This window comes from Lepisosteus oculatus, chromosome 6 (assembly GCF_040954835.1).
Source record: "Lepisosteus oculatus isolate fLepOcu1 chromosome 6, fLepOcu1.hap2, whole genome shotgun sequence".
Classification (NCBI taxonomy): Eukaryota; Metazoa; Chordata; class Actinopteri; order Semionotiformes; family Lepisosteidae; genus Lepisosteus; species Lepisosteus oculatus.
The window spans coordinates 45,323,274-45,333,725 of NC_090701.1; the positions used below are offsets into that span (position 1 = coordinate 45,323,274).

A 10,452-nucleotide genomic window follows, 5' to 3' on the forward strand; every position below is an offset into this window, starting at 1 on the left:
CAATTATCACAGCAGGGTGTGACGTCCCCGGGGCGTGGGGTGTGAGTGAGGGACAGGAAGCAAGCAAGAGACAGAGGAAGTCAAGAGCCACCACACCCTGTTGCTTGCCAGTAATCACACAACTATGGCCCTCAGCTGATACCCCTTTACAAGTGGGAGACCCTGCTCCGAGTCCAGCCCGAGTGCAAAAGGCCCCAGCGAGATTTGAACTCGCGACCCCTGGTTTACAAGACCAGTGCTCTAACCCCTGAGCTATGGAGCCACAAGGCTCCAGGTCCTGACTCACGCGCAGACAAACGTACCGAGTCAAGCAGCTGGCAACATGAGGGAGACACGGTGCCCGGCTCAGCTACACAGCGGAGAGAGCAGAGAAAGGACGCCACGGCGAAGCTGAAGTCTTGCACAGGCCCATGGAAGACACCGAAGATCACCGAGGGAATCGACAGTCGGCCTGGCTCTTGTGTGGTTCCATGGTGTAATGGTTAGCACTCTGGACTCTGAATCCAGCGATCCGAGTTCAAATCTCGGTGGAACCTTTTGTGGGTGGAATTGGTGTCTGGAATGCCAAACGGGAATTACCGCTGAAACAAACGGGGTGGGGAAAAAAAAGGCCACGCTTCCCTGACCGGGAATCGAACCCAGGCCGCGGCAGTGAGAGCGCCGAATCCTAACCACTAGACCACCGGGGACACAGAGGAAAGCCCTCTCCCGTCTGTGGCGTGCCCGCAGCGCGACCGACGTCGGCTCTGAAAGCGGGGCCAAGCTCGGCAATCTTGAATTGAGACAGAGACTCGTCCACCAGCGATTCTTAAAACTGCAGTAACCCGTTGAAGACACGACCCCGCCTGCCGTCGTCACTTAGATCTAACCCGCAAAAGAATCAATGCTACAACAGCTCCGATAGATCATGCACTCCTGTTAAGAATGAGGAGGGTTATACATCAAATTTTGAAATCATTTTGAACATCACAAAAAGAGTACACCCTGAGAAACTTTCCTATTATCCTTATCTGGGAAGGGGGTCGGGATGCAGAGCATTTTCAAAATATCCCACGTTTTATGTTCTTTGGCAAAGTAACTTTGATGATGTTTATCTGTGTGAAAGTCCCCTCTGCTGCAATACCAGTATCCTCTGTTTTGCTGACAGATTTTACAAAATAATCTATTAATTTGGTTGACGAACTCTCTCTTCGAATTGCTTTTTTGTGTTTGTCTGAGTCAACGTGAGCTTGCAAGTCAAGTACATCTTTATTTGCCACGGAGACAAAAGTACCAGGCTTACACACCAATCATTCAGCTTTCCAGTCTTCTCTGCCACTTGGAAAACACAGAGATTTTTTAGCTCTGAATTTACACTTTCGCTTTGGCATTGTGTTTGAGGGTAGGGAAACGAGAAACAAAATAGGGAGCCTTTCGAGGGAATGCTTCTGCACTGCACAACTGAGTAAAGACACTGATATTGACTGCCCGATTTCGCTCTCTCATGACAATCATACATGTACAGTACAGGACGAGAACTGAATGACAACGTTCTCTCTTTCTAACTATCTTTATAACTTTTGTTAATTATTCTTCACGGTGAAAATAATGGGGCCGATATTCCCAGATATTTTTGGATATTTGAAAATTCCCCATGGACGGAGATATAAGGATCAAAATAGAGGACATGGCCGGGAAAAAACAGATGCATGGTACCCCTATTGGGCACCGACACTAGCTCTTCTGCTGAACCTGACACATACAGCACTGTCAGTGTTAGCAAGCGTCAGAAACGGCTACAAGGCTGTACAAGCCGAATTAACATTATGTATTATGTGTGTGTGGGCACACTCGTTCATGTTGGTCATTGAGAGTTTCTGGGGTTCCTATGAGAAGATGACTTGTAGGTGGTAGTTGGATGCTTTGGTTTGATCAGGGGTGGTACTTGGTCCAAAACGTTTCACAGCCACTGTTCTAGACAATGTGGAGAGCAAAAAAACAAAATGTTAGCCTCTATACCGTGTATACATAAAAATGCAGATTTCACAAAGAGTTTGTTCAAATAAATTCTCCATTTTAATATTTTGTATATTGTCTAAGGAAATGTACCTTTTTTTTACATAGTAACATAAACCTGGTTACTCTTTTCTGACAAAAGGATGCCTCAACTTAAACTCCTGAGTCTTTTTTCATAAGCAGATTTTAAAGTTTTTTAGCACCTGCATGCAAACCCCATTTCTTGTTTACATCAAAACGCTCTGCTCCGTTTAGCGAACACGTGGGCTGGCTGACTGCACGGGGCGCCTGGTACCCTGATATGCACCTGTGTGCTGTCTATCTGGTGTCACTAATGGGCGAACATTTTGGATGCCAAACAGGGTGCGACAGGAGAACGTAGCAGGTATACTACGCCCTTTAGATGGAAACGGTAATACATTGCAAGACACGAGACTGTACTGTGTACTTCTTTAAATTATTTATTAAATTACTGTTTTGAAAGTGTTTTGCTTTCCACTAGTAAACTAAGTAATCGAGAGCAGAGAGCATCTAACAAATACTGCGCAGATGTTTTAGTTGACGGACTGTGGATCGCTTTTCCCGGCCGAACTATGAGACCTGTCTTTTGTCTCCCTGCGACTTGTTACAAGGAGGAACAAAACGCTTTCAGGCCGTCACTTTGGTTCGCACTGTTATCAGACACGAATAAATGCAACTCGTGTTGAACAGAGAATGTACAGGTACACGCCTTGGATAAATACGAAGTCGCCCATCAGCACGACTGACTCGCTCCACAAGGGTAGGTCGGTCGCCGTCAATACGGGATTGTTTATCGGTCTAATATCAGAAGTACAACAGGCGTGAAAACTGAAGCCTTTTGTTCAGGTGGTTTCGAATGAGAACGCCTTCAATTTAAATCACGGTGATAAATAGATATTGTAGCGCTTGCGGAGCGCTACAATATCTTATACAGTAAAATCATTTGAATGTAACGCACCTGCGAGCACTCCTGGGTTTTAGTTTTCAACCACCCCCCTCCGTCTTTTGTTACTCGGTCCGGTGCCCCTTTCCGGAACGGAAGCCCGCTGTGCCCGTTGCCGAATCATAACAGAAATAAACTTATAGAAAAAAAAATGTTATACTATATATATATGACAAGGTTAGAGAGCACGGAATGGAGCTACAGTTCATTTCCACCACCACTACCAACAACAACAATAAAAACAACAATAATAAAGACTTTACATTAGAACATTGTCTAAAGAAATTAAACGTGCAGATGCATTCGGCCTTGCAGAGTAATTCAGGAATTTATTTCGCACAAAGATCTCCTCAAAACGCTGAGCAGAAGAAAAAAAACAAGAAAACTCGTTGATTTTCAGAAGAGATACGAAATAAATAATGAGAACAGATACAAGCGGCGTTTAAATTCTATATTTCAAAATACGTAGAGCCCACCTGACCAGCACAAAATGCAGCTTTTTAATCTTGCAAACCGGCAACAAATGATCTAGCAAGTACACAACTATATCCACTTAACAAACCCTTTTGTCAATTGTAAAGATCTGAGAGCAGCGTTCTAACATTAGTCAAACTCGTTTTTAGCACACGACTCCTTCCTAAACTAGTGCATTCTTGACCAATCGGCAAGGAACTCAATTCAAACGTAACAAAAGTATCAGCTGGTGCCCTCTAGAGGTTATTGAAGTTGGGGACTAAAACCACAACTTCAATTTAGTAGCACATCACATTTGAACGTTTCCGAATATATTGTAAATGATATCGTCACTATGTAATGAACTGTCGCTTTATAATTATATGGATATTTAACTAAAATGCTTTGCAGAGACATTTATTAATGTTAAGGGTTTTTAATACATGGGCTTATTAATAAAAGTGTAATTTATTATTAATGACTGTATTTATTAGTAGCTGTATGTAGAGCCTTTAGTATGCGATAGTGAATTTTCAGATATCTCAGGAGTGAAGAGAACTGAAATCAATGAAATACATATTTAAATGGAGTGTAAGTCTTAAATGTGTTCTGTCACATCTGGGCGTCAGTTGAACAGATATGTTGTTTTTTCAGTCTGATGGGACTCTACATCTTGGTTTTTAGGGGAGATCAGGGATATTGGGCATTTGGGTGTGCAGTGAGGAAGCTGTGGAGGCAAATGTAAGTGATGTTACAGATACGCCAACTTAAAATAACCTTTATTGGCGAATTTTTCCAAGTGAGTTTTTGAACAGTTTTGACAGCTGCTGGCTCTCAATGGACTGGTAGGCAGTGAGAGGAAAGCAAAAAGCTGTTTTAAAAATCCAGTGGCTCAGAAAGTCAGGGGAACAGCAATAAACTGAAATGACCGAAAACCATCTGTTACAGAAGTCTCCTAAGTTGACCTTTGTTGAGCTTCATATATGCTGTATATATTACTTGTAGATGAAATCCACTACCATGTGCCATCAATGTATATTGCTATTTCTGTTTAAAAAAATAAAATAGCAAACACTGTTGGACTTTATCTGGTACTTTTTGTAACAGTTCCCTAACTCCACTGTAAGGAATATGTAGTACATGATTTTATCATTCATTGTTCAACATACTATACACGTAACTAATTCACAACCTCAAAAAAGAGAACATCTACAAGTAAAAAAAAAATCTTAGATGAAGTACAAAAAACGTAGCCCCTAAAGGTGTATAAGACTTGTACAAACACAAATGAAGAGTCTCCATATGAATGTTTATCCTTTATCAATGGAAATAAAAATAAAATAAAATGGAAATAAAAGCCTCTATAATCAGATACATTTATTTTTAAAACCATAGCTGTAACATGAGCAGCAAAATGGGAAACAACACCACTGGAAATTAATTAAGGGATATGAGAAAAAGTTATATGTTATCGGTCAATCAAAGAGGTGTAGGAAGCAAACTCATCCCAATGCTTTCTTCTCTGTCACTGGTCAGGGGTTTCATTCACTTTTCTTCAGGACCCATAATGGTGTCGGGCATGAAGCTGCTCAGAAACATGAGAACGAAAGACGGGTCATAGACAAAAGAAGGCCACTGGCGCCATCTGGTTTGTTTGGTTGTCAGTAGTTAATTGATCCCAGGATCAATTGGAAATGTAGAAAATGATGACAGTCTCAATGTGCAATGAGTTATTAACAAATGCTAAAAAGCTGAGAAAGTTACGTTTTGTTAAGGTTTTGCTTGACACTAATATCTCCAGTGGATATTTCATGCAGCCCTGGTCAGTGTGAAGGGGGGGCTGTTTGTCTCTGCTTAGGTTGCTAGGAGATGGCCAGGGAGAAAGACATTTATCTGGCCAGCAACACTGAAGAAGATAACTGACCATTGTAGATGACCAGAGAAGTAGAACCACCTGTGCATGAACTGTCTCAGAGATGAGAAAATAAGTTGCTTCAGTTGATGACATTAGAGTAGCTCAGTTTGTCTCAAGTTCTTGCCATCCTGAAAAATGAATTAGGCATAAACTCTAAGCCACTCTCTGTTGGGAAGACATGTTTAGACACTCCTTCATTCCGGCTATATAACACTTTCTGTATTCTTTCCCCTTGCTGTGAGGACCCCCTACTTGATGGACTGAATAAGAGAAGTCTCCCAGCACATTGTGAAGTTAAAGCTGATCAGGTTTGCATATGGGTCACAGCCTGGTTTAATTGTGTAAGTTCTCAGATCTGGTAGCTTGGATTTCATTTCCCTTACCCTCAGCTTCAATAACATGGCTGGGTAGCTTGTTCCACACTCCTAAAAGCCTTTGAGTAACGAAACGCCTCCTGTTCTTAGTTTGAAATGCACTTCCCTGTAGTTTCCACTTGTGCTGTCTGGTTTGTGTGTCACTTCATATAACGTAGCTCCTAAACATCAGTGCCAATGTGCTATCGTATGACTCTGTAGAGCAAACATTCATTTCAGCTGTCTTAGTGGCCTTTGTGTCTCATCCAGCACTGCTCAGGGGGTGTCTCCAGCTTGTTCCCTTTGGAAAGGGAGGTGCAGCTGCTTGGGTTGACTTTCTTTACCTCTTCGTGCAGCCCAGCAGGGTCTAGCTCTCTCTCTGTCTGCTCAAGGGGTGCAGGGCGGTGGGCATGTCTGCAAACAGATTGAGGTGTAGCCGAACCGTTGGGTGGGGAGGAAGGTGCCGTCTCTCCATGTTTACACAACGGCACAGCCCAGTATTTGCTCTTCTTATCGACATCAGTCCCAAAAGAATTTCTCCACAACACACTCTGATGAATAATGCTTAAATGGTAAAACCTCCGGTGGGCAATCTTTGCAGACAAGAGTACTCTATGGTCAGTCTGTAGTGGTTCTGGAGAGTTTTAAATATCTGGGAACACATATTGATCAGAGTTGAGTTTTTTAAGAAACCAAATCAGAGGCTGTTTTTAATTAAAAGACTAAAGAACTTTCATGTCAACCAAAATGTAATGGGGATGACATCTAAAAGCCTTGTTGAGAGCATCTTGGCATTTAACAGTTTGGTATGGAAACCTGGGGTTTATATTTATATCATAATACAGTACTCAAGGAATTGCAAGGAACATCATAGCTGAATCCACACTCCATTCTCAATTCATAATACTCCCTTCAGGAAGTTGGTATAGGGCGCCAAAGTAAATAAAAACATTTGTAAGACGTCTTTCGTCCCATCTGCAATCAAACTGCTCAATGAATGTATGTAAATGTAGTCCCCCACTACCTATTTATGTATCACATACTGTTGTCGTGATTGCATGTACTTCTTTTATGATTTTATGTGACATTTATGTTTTGCACTTTTATGGGAGAATCTAAAGACATATTTCCACAGTAGTGCACAATAAAGTATCGATCTATGATGATGACCCAACCTCTTCTCTGACGAGTGATAATGATGACCCAGCGTATACCAGAACGGTGTAGACTGTTTGGTTGCTTGTTGTGACCAGAATTCCTTGATTTTTAATACTAGAAATGTGGAAGAATGAAAAAGATTATTATTTGCCCCGAGCCATAATGTGTAATAAATCCGTTGACCAAGTTAATTCTATAAAAAACTGTATTTGTGAAAAACTATAACAGCAAATTTACGTACGTCAAAGGTTACAGGTTTTTGGTGCAAGTAGTCAGGTTCTGTCCGTGTTTTTCAGTTCTGTGATACAAAGCGTAATGCAGTATGGAATAACCATCTGGTGTAACAGTCTTTCAGGGCAACACAAAGCTATAATGCTTGTGCTCTGGAGGGTGTGTTCTAAGATAGTGGGGCAGCCACTTGAGTAGAGCTCTCGAACTGCTTCCCTTAAGAGTATATGTTGAGACTTGTTAGTATCTCCTCTGATCCCTCACCTGTCCTGGTGAAGAATACCTCAGCCTTTTTAACAGGAATTTTCTCAATAATAATTTTCTCACACTCTCAATCAAATGTCTCAATCTATAAAAGATTTCACAGTAAAGGAGTACTGGTTGATGGGCAAGTTCTAATAGTGGATTATGTGCTGAAAGAAAGGGGTGATCTGTTAATTATAGTGGTTTAGTGTAATTGTATGTGAGTGGGGTACTGGTTCTGGTGATCTGGAGGAGTGAGCAAGGGACAGCTGCATAGGTGGAGATGGGGAGGAGATGGAATTGACATCAGTTATGATTATGATTTAGGACAGCTGAACTGGGCTGGGTGGTGTCACCTCTTGTTGCACACATATTGCCAGACAAGCGTGTGGCCTGTGCGTTCGGATTCATTCCTCGAACTGAAATGAATGGAGCAGGAGACCGGATGAAGACGTTCCTGCAAATCTGGGCTCAGCTTTGGAAGATGGATGCCCGGAAGCCCGCCTTCCCGCAAGTTAAGGAGCGACTCGACGGCATTGGCTTCACAACGGCGTCCTGACTCTCTGAGTCCAGGACAGGGAGCATCTGGTCCCATGACCTCCCTTTTATTCCCCAGACCCTTTGCCAGATCCCGCTACGGCTTTTAACTCTGTTGGTCTGTGTCTGGATGGATCTCCCGGTTTTGGACATTGGATCTTTCGTGGATTTGCTATGGACTTCCTTGGACTTGTTTTCCTTGTACACACCCCCCTGAACACCAGTGCACCTTGTACACGGGCCCTTTTTTCCTTCCAGCCCCTTTGCATGCTTTTTCCCCCGTGTTTTCCTCATTCCTCCCCAGATTGTGCTGTCTGCATAGGGTCCTGAAAGAACGCTTCATCACAGTTACAACAAATTCTCCATGCAAAGTTTTGAAATGATCAGTGAGAATTATGTTAGGGTTAAGGCTAAGTTAGGTAAAAAAATCAGGATGCCTTCCAATTCACTTTATGTGTAACCATGTGATTAAGGAGTGGATATTTGAAATCTGACACTGAAATTGGTAGCTGTCGCTTTAAGTCACGCACGTATGAGTGACGTCAGTGCGCCAGTAATTGTGGAAGTGGACATCATAAAGTTGAGCGTGGAGTGTGGCTATGGGTGATGTGAATGCAGAGGTAAATGTTCAGAATTTAGTTGATGGTGTAGCTATCAAAAATGAAGTTTGGAAATCCTTGAAAGAGATGTACTGTATATTGTCGATATATGAGGGGAGGGTGACATATTAGTTAGACAAAATTGGTGGATGTTTAGGGATGAGGTGATCCCGACTCCCATGAGGTTCCAGTGCTTTGTGGGTGAGTTTGCGGGAATAATGTCCATAATGGTAAATGGTCATACATAGTTTGCATTTCTTTAACCATTGTTTGTGGAGGAAATGATTTGTTTTGTTTTTTGAGAATGACCTTATTCTGTTTAACTTGTTCAGAGCATGTTAAAAGAAGACTGTGATATTCTGTGCGTCTTGGATTAGACGAGATTAAAGTGAGTAGTTTTGTTTTTATATTTCTGTGATGTAATGGGACCAATGAAGAATGTGGCATTCAGACTAATGTGGTGTATTTCTTTCCTTAGGGAAATTGCCACTACCATATTTTTTTCTTTGTCTTTGTTATTTTAGTAGCACTTTGTGCATCCTGGTGTGTGTATATCTCCATGTATATCTATGTGAATCTTTAGGGTTAAAGGTTACACTGCATCCAATCTAAGTTCTGTAACAGAAAATAATACAACCACTCATTTGTTATGATTCCATGCAGATCCAGAATAAAAAGAATCCCCAATTAAGTTTATTGTAGTACGGTGTGTACTTTCTCAGACTACATATGGATTAAAGGGCAAGGTTATTTGTGTTCCTACTGTACATTTCAGTTTATCAGTAAGTGGGACAGGAGACTGAACTTTATTTTAATCAGATTGTTATTCTCATTACAATATCTCCATTTTCAGAATAAGGCAAATGGGAGGGAGGGGGGGGTCACAAGGAGTTAATTGTCTTAGTCGTGTGGACTATCGAAGCCAAGTTAATTGGAGCGGAGGAACAGTTCCTGGCATTAGGACTTAACTTGGTGAAAAGTGTTTATCCAAGCCTAAACATTCGGAAGAAAAGCACAGAGTGAGGACAGACATGTGACTGCAGCTCCACACAGACACACAAACACTTGCCACTGAGTCTCTGTGACTCCATCCATTACTCTCACCCACCACACTCTGGGATTTCTTAAGTCACAGCCAAGGCCATTCAGTATCAATGTGCGCAGAGAGAATAAAAAATGAAAGGAGCCAGAGAGTCATTAATGCAGGACAGAAACAGAGACTGGACACTACAACACTGCTCGGAGAGAGAGAGAGGATAATATACTGAGAGGGGGATTACTACAGTGCTGTGCTGGAAATGGCTGAGAGGAATATTGAAAGGAATATTGAAAACATCAAATTCAGTCACTGCACTGAGTTCTGTGCCTCCCCTGTGCTTCAAGTGGAGAGATTTCTACACCACAAACTGCCTCTGATACTCCACAATTTACAATACATGCACATACTACTATGTGATAGCAACTCACTGAAAGTTCATTACTTGCATAATGTAAAATTTGCTATGGTTACAGTTCTTAAAGTTGTTAAGACCATTATACATGTACATAGTAATCCTGAAGCTTATATGACCTTGGTTCTCTGATCAATGTTTTCACACCATAAAGGTCTTGAGGCTGAAATCAGTCTAGGTCACAGTAGCCCTACATTATTTCTGTCTAAATTGATTAATGTGTATAGTGTTGTCATAACTCTAACTACCCTACATCATAAAGTACAGACACACTGACTGGACACTACAGTACAATAACACTGTGCTGAGAGAGAGGGCTTAATACAGATTCAAAATCAAATAAACTCCATAGCAGCAACTTAGAATTTATTTAGTTTTTAGTTTTCGTCACCTGTACGATTATATTCACACCATAGATATACACAGAAAGCTGATATATCTCGCTCTGAGTCAAGCATTTTGTATTTGCAATCATGAGACTGATATGAGTGATAAATACAATGTAAAATAGAATTTACTTAGTGATCAGCCCAGTGACTTAAAGAGATTTGAACAC

General features: G+C 41.6%; 3 non-coding genes across 3 annotated transcripts; 1 reads left to right on the forward strand and 2 right to left on the reverse strand.

The window, feature by feature from the left end:
- Nucleotides 1-189: 189 nt before the first annotated feature.
- Nucleotides 190-262, reverse strand: trnat-ugu (transfer RNA threonine (anticodon UGU)). Its single transcript has one exon. It is a non-coding gene; the product is annotated as a tRNA-Thr (tRNA).
- Nucleotides 263-464: 202 nt separating this feature from the next.
- On the forward strand, nucleotides 465-536 carry trnaq-cug (transfer RNA glutamine (anticodon CUG)). The gene has a single exon. It is a non-coding gene; the product is annotated as a tRNA-Gln (tRNA).
- Nucleotides 537-617: 81 nt separating this feature from the next.
- trnae-cuc (transfer RNA glutamic acid (anticodon CUC)) lies at nucleotides 618-689 on the reverse strand. The gene has a single exon. It is a non-coding gene; the product is annotated as a tRNA-Glu (tRNA).
- Nucleotides 690-10,452: the final 9,763 nt, after the last annotated feature.